Below are 10,778 nucleotides of genomic sequence, written 5' to 3'. Positions count from 1 at the left end.
CCTCTCCCTCTAACATAAAAACCAACAACGATGCAAAGGATGAAAGCGCACTCTTACAAAGCATTCCTCTAGTAATTTTCTTTCAACCATCTCTTATCCTTGTTTTCTGCTTTATGATGTACTGCTGTTTCTGCTTCCCACCCTTCCTCTGTTAGTCTTTGTTTTTAGTATCTTAGAGCGAGGTGTTCATTTCCCGCTTCTTTTTGCAGGCTCCGATGATCGGAGGAGGACACGCCATCTGGAAAATTGACGAACTCTTCAGTGACATCCTTCTGAGAGCGTCCTGTTAGATTAATAGGATTTTTCAATCACATGAACATGAGATCAAATTGATAAATATAACATACCCGAATAAAAAGAAGCCATTATTGGGTAACGGCCAAGTTTTCCAACAACATACGCTATGTTTGGGCGAGTACATCCTTGAGCGTACATAAAACTCCCTACAGCAGATGCATAGGGAACATGCTCCATTTGTCCAAGCTCCAGTTGATTTTTAGGGATAGACATAGCCATAACGTGAGTAGTCGTCGATGAAAGTGATAAAATACTTATGACCATTAATACCAGGAGTAGGAAAAAAGGTCCATAAATATCAGTGTGGATGATTGTAAAAGTCCCCCACTCCTTGTGGCATCATGTTTATTGTCCTTTGGGAATTTTCCTTTAATACATTTAATACGGGTGTCAAAATAAGAGAAATCTAGAGAAAATAGAATTCCATCCTTAATGAGCCGTTCCATTCTGCCTCGTGATTTATGGCCCAAACGCTTGTGGCATAATTTTGAGGAATTCTCATTCTCCGATTTTCGTTTCTTATCAGTTTTAGCAGCTTCATCGTTCACATTCATTGAAACTAATGATTCAGTAAACGGAGAATCTAAACACAATTTATAGAGGTTTCCCTCTAACAAATCATAACCAATAGTCTCACCATAACGGGAAATGGAACAACTTTTATTCTCAAACTTAAACGAATAACCATAAGAGTCAAGTTTTGAAACAGAAATTGAGTTTCTAATAATAGTGGGAACATAAATAGTGTCGATTAAATCCAAAATGAAACCACTCTCCAATACCAAACGGAGAGTGCTAATAGCTCCAATCGGAACTTTTCCTCCATTTCCCACGATAATGTTACGGTCCCCTTTATTTTGTTTCTTCCTTGAAAGGAATCCATGTAATGAATTAGTTTTGTGTAGAGTTGCACCAGTATCAATCCATCATGTATTTAAAGAAGCATCAACAATATAGGACTTATAATAAATATGACTTAATAAAGTATTACCTTTCTTCTCCAGCCACCGTCGGAATTTTGAGCATTCTTTCCTCACATGTCCTTTAGCTCTATAAAAATGACACTTAAGACCACCTGGTTCTTTCGAACTAGAAGAACTTGCCTTGTCGATCATAAGGTTGGGAGTACCCTTGTTTCCACAATTGCGACTCTTGCCATGCATCTTTCTCTTTTCCTTTATATGAAACAGAGGTAATTACGTGAGCACCGTCAAGTTGTTCGAATTTCAGCCGCTCTTCTTCTTGGACACACATAGAATTTAGTTCGCTCATCTTCCATTTCTCTTTTTGCGTATTATAGTTAATCTTAAAAGGACCAAACTGTGCAGGAAGAGATGTTATGATGAAATGAACAAGGAAACCTTCAAAGATTTCCATATCCAAGGACTTAAACTGAGTAACCATATCATTCATCCGCATAATGTGCTCACGAATACCATTGATTCCGTTATACTTGAGGATAATCATTTTGGAAATAAGAGCAGTAGCTTGTGCCTTGGAAATGCCATCATACTGCTTCTCAATGTGAGCTAGGTACTCCTTAGCATTAGTAGAATCAGGAATGGCTCCCCGGATAGCGGTCGTTATGGAACCTTTCATACTCATCAGAGATATGTGGTTAGATGGCTCTCACTTTTCATGAGAAGCTTTTTGCTCATTTGACCTTTCAGGCGTGAGCTCAGCGGGAGTGTCAACCCGTAATGCATAGTCCAAATCCATGACCCAAGAATAAGACTTATTTACTCTTTCCATTTCTTAAAATTTGGACCCCTTAGTTGTTCAATAGAGGAAAGATAACTCGTAATAGCGGCATGATTGTATGTTAGATATCACTACAAAAAAACATGTTTTTTCCGACGAAATTTCCAACGATAAATTTGGAAAAATTCGTTGGAAAACGAATTTCCAACGAAAAAAAATTCGTTGGTAATAAGTCGTCGGAAATTTTTCCAACGAAAAATTTCAATTTTCGTTGGAAATTTGCGATAAATTTTTTTTCGTTGGAAAACTCGTGGCTAAATTCGTTGGAAACGAATTTTTTTTTCCGACGAATTTTTTTCGTTGGAAATTACAAATTTTTTTTTGGTCGAGTTAAAAATCGTGGAAATTTTTTTTCCATCGAAAAAGAATTTTTTTTTGGTCAAATTTTTTTTTTTGATCGAAAAATAGCCCTCGCCGCCGGCGAGGGCCAGCCTCGTCGCCGGCGAGGGCTAGCCTCGTCGCCGGCCATGGCGAGCTCGGCCCTCGCCATGGCCGGCGAGGGTTAGCCTCGTCGCCAGCGAGGGCAAGCCTCGTCGTCGGCGAGGGCCGAAGATGAAGAAGAAGCAGCAGCAGCAGTAGGGGCGGGAGCAGGCTTCGGGGCCGCCGCCTGTCAAGTCCGTCGTCGTCTCCTAGCCTCGCCGGCCATGGCGAGGGCCGAGCTCGCCCGGATTTGGGCGAGCTCGGCCCTCGCCGGCGACGAGGCTTGGTGGCGTCAGGGGCGTTGGGGCCGTCGGGGGCGTCGGAGGCTTGGTGTCCATGGCGCCGGAGCCGGAGGAGGAGGGGGGGCGGCGGGGGAGGCGGAGGGGGAGACGGAGGGAGAAGGTGAAGGCGAAGGGGAGAGAGAGAGAGAGAGTGAATGTCGAAATTGAAAGTTGTGGGAATAACGAGCGCGAAAATAAGGAACAAGTAGGGTTTTCGTTGCAAAATTCGTGGGAAATTTCCCATGAATTTTGCAACGAAAATTGTACACACTAAAATAATTACCCGGAAAATTGAAATTCGTTGGAAATTTCCAACAAAAAAAATTCGTTGGAAATTTCCAACGAATTTTCCAACGAAAATTATACACACTGAAGTAATTGCCCGGAAAATTGAAATTCATTGGAAAATTCGTTGGAAATTTTAAACGAATTTTCCAACGAATATAAAAAATACCGAACAGTACCTGGTTTTTTTTGGAATTCGTTGGAAAATTCGTTGGAAATTTCCAACGAATTTTCCAACGAATATAAAAAATGCCGAACAGTAACTGGTTTTTTTGTAATTCGTTGGAAAATTCATTGGAAATTTCCAACGAAAAAAAAATTCGTTGGAAATTTCCAACGAATTTTCCAACGAAAATTGTAAACACTGAAATAATGGCCCGGAAAATGGAAATTCGTTGGAAAATTTGTTGGAAATTTCCAACGAATTTTCCAACGAATATAAAAAATGCCGAACAATACCATGTTTTTTTGAATTCGTCGCAAAATTTGTTGAAAATTTCCAACGAATTTTTTTTCGTTGGAAATTTCCAATGAACTTTGCGACGAAAAATTTTTCGTTGGAAATTTCCAACGAAATTTGCGACGAAAAATTTTTCGTTGGAAATTTCCAACGAATTTTGCGACGAAAAATTTTTCGTTGGAAATTTCCAACGAATTTTACTTTTCGTTGGAAAATTTGTCGCAAATTTGCAACGAAAATTTTTTCGTCGCAAATTTTCGTGGCAAAAATCCAGTTTTTTTGTAGTGTATAAAAAAATTAAATTTATGCACATTAGTACCTTTAGGAAATCCACAAAAATAAATAAAATAATTTAATTCATCATCACAATAAACTGAAAAATAAATAGTTCATTTACATGGAAAGGTAAAATACACAAAACCTTACCAAAAGAAATCCAAGAATCATCTATAGCATTCCGTTGGGCTAACTACAAACACTTTAAATGGATTCTTTCATAATTTACCAGCAAATTTCATAAGGCAGAATAAATCAAATTAAATCACTATTGGGCAAAATTAATTCGATTCATGTATCAACAATTTATTTGCTTATCAGATTATCATTATACTCAAAATTAAATATCTTAACTTTTCGTTGGGCCAGTTACGAATTTAATCATGAGCATAACATGAGACGCTTTTTATCATAATATAAATCTATTTAAAACAATAATCTTCCGTTGGGCCGATTACTGCGTAAATAGTTTGGATCCGCAAAAATAAATAAATAAATGAAATTATTTGACATCATAGAGTCGTCCTTAAAATTTTTAACATAATCCAATCATCAAATTTATATAAGCAAGTTTTTGATAAAATAATCACATACGATGCCAATACATCCACGCCATTAACAATTGTGTGCCGAATAAAAGAGAAGGGATAACACAAAATTAGGCCATTCAATTACCAGATCACGGAACGATAACCATAATTTACGACAGTATCTATCGATCTTAGACGTTTTGTTAATACAAACTCAAAAAACATCCGAATCAAATACATTATTGGCATAAGATATTTGAAAAAATTGATTATCATCATATATTTATTCCATAATCAATGAAATACTATGAATCAATCATAAAAGGAGCCGAAAGATCATAATAAACCTTATAATCATGTTCATGCGTTGAATAACCAAAGCTTTGATACCACATGTTAGATTAATAGGATTTTTCAATCACATGAACATGAGATCAAATTGGTAAATATAAGATACCCGAATCAAAAGAAGCCATTATTGATTCAATGAGAAAGAACTTATGTCTGTGGGTATGAATCTTCACTACTCTCTTCTATAATGGTTTTGATGGGTGTGTATTTTTCTCTCAACAATTTTGTAAAGAATAGCGGAACTGTGATAATTAGATGCATTCATTCTCCATCAAATAGAGATCGTATATAGAGGAAGTGATGGGACCAACACTAGCGCTGCCAAATCTCAACCGTCCATCAAGGTTTAAGATATGGCTAATTGAATGTCACAAATATAAAGCCCATAATATATTTAATTAAATTGGGCTTGCGTCAAATGTTAAATAATAGACCTGATAACCACACAAATGGGTTGGACCTCGTCAAGTCCAATCTGCCCCTCGGGAAAATCGGTGAACTCAGGCGTGTGTCGAAACTGTGGAAGTCCTACCTCGACGGGCCGCTCTTCGCTAGAAAATTCATAGCTCGGTACGGCCCCACCTTTCTCATTTCTTTCAACGGCCTCTTTGAGCCGGACCGCCTCTTTCTTCATAAGCACTTCTTTGGTTCGGATGGCGAGCTTGATCCGAACTTTGACCTTGAGCTGCTGGATAGCGCCTCCACCACTAGGTTCTACCTTTTGTACCATGAACTCGGCCATGCCGAATTGCTGCACATACCTCCTAGCTTTTACAAGGAGGATCAGCATCTATAGAGCGTAGAGGGCTGCTTTGACGAGGGCCAAGTCACCTGGCTATGGAACCCTATAGCCACGCTTCACAAGAAACTCCCCACTACTCACCCCGATTTTTCCCTACTTTGGGAGGATTGACCCCAAATGGTTCTGCATGCACAACGCCCTGGGCTACGACCCGAACACCCAAGAGCATGTGATATTGAAGACCTGGGTTCACATTAGCCTCGAAGATAGGGAGGACCGGCACTACGTGGGGACGAAGCTCGTAGAGCTGGGAGGACACGTGGCACTATCGAAGCTGAGAGTAGCCGAGAATGGGAATGAGGTGGCTATATCCTTGTACATTCGGCAGTCACATGCAAGGGAAACTGGACAGTGCGCCGGATCCGGGTGACGGACGATAAGTACCGCACGGGGCTTATGGGTAGTATCCCTGGCCGAGAACTTGTTATTGTTCCGTATTTTCAAGAAAACGGAGTTCGAGAGTTGCTATATGAGAACTTGTTATTGTTCTGTATATTTAAGAAAACGAAGTTCGAGAGCTGCTGTATGACATGGAGGAGGAGAATTCAAGGGAGGTGATTGTCCAAGTCCTGCATCACCCAGATACTTTGTTTGTCTCCCATGCCCCTATCCATTACCTACAGTTTGAGTACGAGGTTTTTTCTTTACTTTTTCTTTCGTATTATCTAGCAACAGCCAGTTCTTTGACTGTTCACTCTGAGCCATTAGATATATCTCTTTTGCTCTGTTATGATGTTTGTTATGTGCTATGGTTGCTCTGTTCACTCTGAGTCACTGAACATGTATCTCTTTTGCTCTGTTAGTTGCTCTGTTATGTGTTAATTTTATGGTATGTAAGGTGGCGAACTCTGTGGGGGGTTGAATATGAGCAGATGGTGAAGAAGAATTAAATACAAGTGTCACGGGTCGATCGATCTAGCATTCCCTAACTTGTGCGGCTTTAGGAATTTCTTCCCAAGTCAGCCTTCCCACACTCACTCACAAGAATATTAAAGAGAGAAACTCTAGAGAGAGAAGTTTTGGAATGTATTTTACTTGAGAATGAGATGTGTACAAATGAGGGAGAACACCCCTTTATATATATATACAAGGCTAACAGTATCCGTAGATCTCTCATCGATTTAACGGTGAAGATTGCACCTTCCTATCGCCCAATCAAAGGTCACCTCCCTATCAGCCAATAGAATTATAAGGATAAGATACAATTACAAAAATGTCCGCCCCCATGAGTATTCTAGAATATATCAAGAAAACCTTAGAACTTAGAATACCCAAGGTCCGCCTTCTCGTTCATGAATCGGTCACGGTCCATCGTTCAGAAAACCTCGAGAATGATTCAATTCTCTGGGCGTGACACAAGCAAGAAGGTTCATGTGTTCCAAATTGGAGAAGAAGGGAAATCTATTCAAGTGAATTCGTGAGGGGCACTCTGCCAAAATTGTTTGCATGGTCCTCAAATTGGCTTCTCAATTTCCGGAGGGGAGAGAGTGAATTTTGTCGAAGCTCTCTCACAGCCAATTTTCAGCATCTATCCGCGCAATGTGCCCCGTTCATTAAGCATTGAACTTCGTTATTCTTCAATGCAAGTCTATCCAGGCACCAGACCCAGAGATAATGCAATATCAAACGCATCATCAACTGCTCCGAATAGTTTTTTTTTTGGTGAATCTGCTCCGAATAGTTGACACGGTTGAGAAAATGAAGTAACAATGGTCGAGTTAACCTTAAGTCAAGCAAAGTAATTTTCTACAGAACCAAAAGCCTGCGTTCAACACAAGAAACATTCTTACTTGACGTAGACTATGGGCCTGTTTGGTTCGGCTTTGGGGGAATGCATTTGGCAAAATGCAAATACCTTTGAGTTAAAGGGGTTTTCCGAAATGCAAGTAGTGTTTGGTAACGTGTCTTTTAAAATCACATTTGAAAACAACTTTGGTCTAAATACCGTTTGGTAAAATCTTAATTTTGTAAAGGACTTTTGCTAATATTTTTTTAAAAAATTTTTTTGGCCTGAACCAGCACCGCCGGCGACTGTCCGGCAGGCCAAAACGGCCGCCGGCCAACCTCCGGCGGCCGATCTCGGCCGCCGCGCCCTCGCTCGAGGTCGGCCGACCTCCGGCGACCACCGCCTCGGGGTCGCCCGACCCGGCGACCACCGCCCGGGTCGCCCGACCTCACGCAGCGCTTGGGTCGCGCGATCCGAATCCGGGTCGCGACCCGAGCGCCGCCCGAGGCCGGCGACCCAGCGGTGGGTCGCCGGGTCGAGCGACCTCTACGGCGATCGCCACCTGGGGTCGGGCGACCTCCGGCGACCGCCGCCCGACCCCGCGACCGCCGCCCGGGGGTCGCCCGACCCCGGCGACCGCCGCCTGGGGGTCGCCCGACCCGGCGACCGCCGCCCTGATCCGCTGACCTTAGGCGGTGCTGGGTCGCGCGACCCAGATCCGGGTCGCGCGACCCGAGCGCCGCTCGAGGGTCCGGCGACCGCCGCCTGGGGATCGGCCGACCTCCGGCGACCACCGCCCTGGGGTCGCCCGACCCGGCGACCGCCGCCCGGGGTCGCCCGACCTCAGGCGGCGCTCGGGTCGCGCGACCCAGAACAGTGCCACTTGCATTCCGAAAATGCTACTTCCCCAATGCTCCTTCAACCCTCCATTTAGCCAAAGGTCCTTAGGAAGCTTTGGAAATGCAATTGCATCTCCTCAAAGCTTGCAAAAAAAATTGCCAAACAAGTTTGCATTTGCCCAAGGGCCTTTAGAGCCCCAAAGCAGCATTTGAATGCTGAACCAAACAGGCCCTATATGTTCTTGCTTCATAGATATTTTATCCCGATCAAAATTTAAAACAGACCATGAGGGCATAATTTAACTATCATGGCACCGCCTGCTCTGCCGCAGCCAGAGAAGACCCAACGAGAGCTCACTCCACATGCCTGCGTTTCTTGGCAAAATTCTCAAAAACCTGGTGGATATCAGCAGAGGTGATTGGCTTCAATGGATCATAGGACTCCAACAGAGGAAAAGTATGTACATATAAGGCCGTTGCTATCGTAACATATGCTACAAGGACAAACATCATGAGGAAAAGGTAATGAAGCAAGAAAGTCCCACACACATTGCCTCCTGACAATTCCACACTGTCGAGTAAATTGGGTTTCCAAGGTAGAATCAAACCGAGCTTATCATTGAGTTTTAATGACGTACCAGGAAATTACGCATCTCGTCCTTCATGTCTGCAATGCCAGTCAAGATCTCCATCTTTTGCACATGACCTAACCTGTTTAATAGACTCAGTTCTACACCTTCCAACTGCTGCATCTTTTCTTCCCTCTTCTGCTTAGCCTTTTTCTCATACTCCATGATTGAGTCCTCCTTGTCAAGCAGAAACTGATATTCTTCTTACTGTACATATCCATGCTCCTTTGACACTTACGGAGGACATCCCTCCAACTTTTGCAGAGAAATAGTGGCTTGCAGTCTCCAACTGAGGATTGACGATCCACATCAGAGCCAAAGAGACAACTGCCATGTTGAAAATCCTCCTTCATAGAATTATTTGAGCACATAACATTGCAGAACTTTCACCATTTAGAGATGCTTTGAGAACTTGTCACAAATCAGTTTTACAAGAACTCTCATTCTCAACTTTCTCTGACCCAGAAGCTGCAGGTGTTAGCGTCAAAACATCTTTATCCCTGCTAGCATTTGGTATAGCGTCACAATGCCACCTTGCGGCCATTATAGCTTGAGGATATCTTTTCAGCAAAGAACAATTAGCTCAGCACGATTGGAATATAAAATCCTCATATAAAGGCTCTCCCTCTTCATCACGAGGAACCTGCGAGTTTGAGGAAGAGTACGGAGTTAAGCGTTGCAAATCATTCAATCTAAACAACTATACATTATCAAAGTACAGGCAAGAGAAATCTTGTCATGTACTACACTGGAGAGTGGAGACATTGCCAAACACATAATTCTTTCTTCCTCCAAATAAAAGATTTCATTGAAAGCTTTATTCTAAAGGTGGTGTTAATAAAAGAAGATTGGCTATTGCTTTCACTAGGTGGATGCAAGATGACAGCAACCAGAGAGTAGAACTTGAGAATCTGAAGATGGAAGTCCCTAATTAGGTAAAGCAACATGCAAATGAGATGAAAGTACAGAAGATGCTAAACAACGGAACACCAAAATGCAGTCACTGTCCTACATCACATCACCCGAAATGGTATCTTTTTATGGTGAGAATAATCGGTGGACAAAATACTACATGGAGTGTAGAAAACTTTTCAAATCTGCAAACTTACATTCATATAGCAAAGATGCAATATGTTCAATGTACAATTCATAAGTCTAAGGCTGCATTCAAAGATAATGCAGGACGTCTCCAATAAAACAGTCAAAGACAGCAATATTAATACTCCACCAAGGGAATTTTGACAGGTTATGGGTTGGCTCGCTATGAACGGCTCGAGTTCTCATAGAAACTGATGATGAAAATGAAAGTTCCCAGGATAAATTGCAGTGTAGGTACTCATCAGAACAGTCAAGGCATAGCATCATAACAAAATAATACACATTAGTCCTGGTTGCCTGATCTTCGTGAAGAAACATGTGATTTTGCACCATTTGCAACATAGCTTTCTAGTTAGGACATAAGGGCCGCAATATTCTTGCCATCAACCTATTCAACTCTTTTAAAAGGTAATATATGGTCATAAACCTCACCGTCAAATAGCTAAATTCCAAGGGTGGAAGGTTGACACGATAGATTTTGTTCGTGACGATAATTAAGAACCTTAAAACTGTTGTGCCTCCTAGTATCATATATCTACTCTAAGTTTAGTTAACCAAACGGATCCATGGTATGACTATACTGGCAAAGCTCATAACTGAACAGATGACGCTGTCTGAAATAATTAAGATTTAGCACTATGAGAACATCAGAACCCTAAGTGAAATCGTGGATCAAGCAAAACATATACTTATATATTGTACAATTATACAATTGACCAAGCGTGTGTTTTTTTTTTTCCTTAGCTTCAGGTAGTAATTCTAGTATTCCAAAGTATGCACAAACATGACAGTTCAGTAGCAAATGCACCATATCTCGTTTCGAAAAAGACCATAATATCCAGTGGTCAAGGATCGATCGTGCAAAATGGCAACTCCCCAAAATACCTCAAGTCTCTAATAATTCATGGTTTATATTATGTATTTTGAACTTCTTATGGTTTGATTGTATTTCACGTGTTCATTTTCATGGTTTGTTGCTTTTAGCAAGTGTGAAATTTAAGTTGTTACCTTATTTTATATTTA

The 10,778-nt window shown here is 41.6% G+C and overlaps 1 pseudogene; it reads right to left on the bottom strand.

Annotated features, from left to right (window-relative positions):
* Positions 1-8,603: 8,603 nt before the first annotated feature.
* On the bottom strand, positions 8,604-9,422 carry LOC130137320 (uncharacterized; annotated as a pseudogene).
* Between the last annotated feature and the right edge of the window lie 1,356 nt (positions 9,423-10,778).

Source organism: Syzygium oleosum, unplaced genomic scaffold, assembly GCF_021117445.2.
Source record: "Syzygium oleosum isolate NSW1041296 unplaced genomic scaffold, Sole_v2.1 Sole_v2.02, whole genome shotgun sequence".
Lineage (NCBI taxonomy): Eukaryota > Viridiplantae > Streptophyta > Magnoliopsida > Myrtales > Myrtaceae > Syzygium > Syzygium oleosum.
Note: the sequence above shows the minus strand (reverse complement) of the source record. Positions and strands in the feature narration are given on the sequence as shown.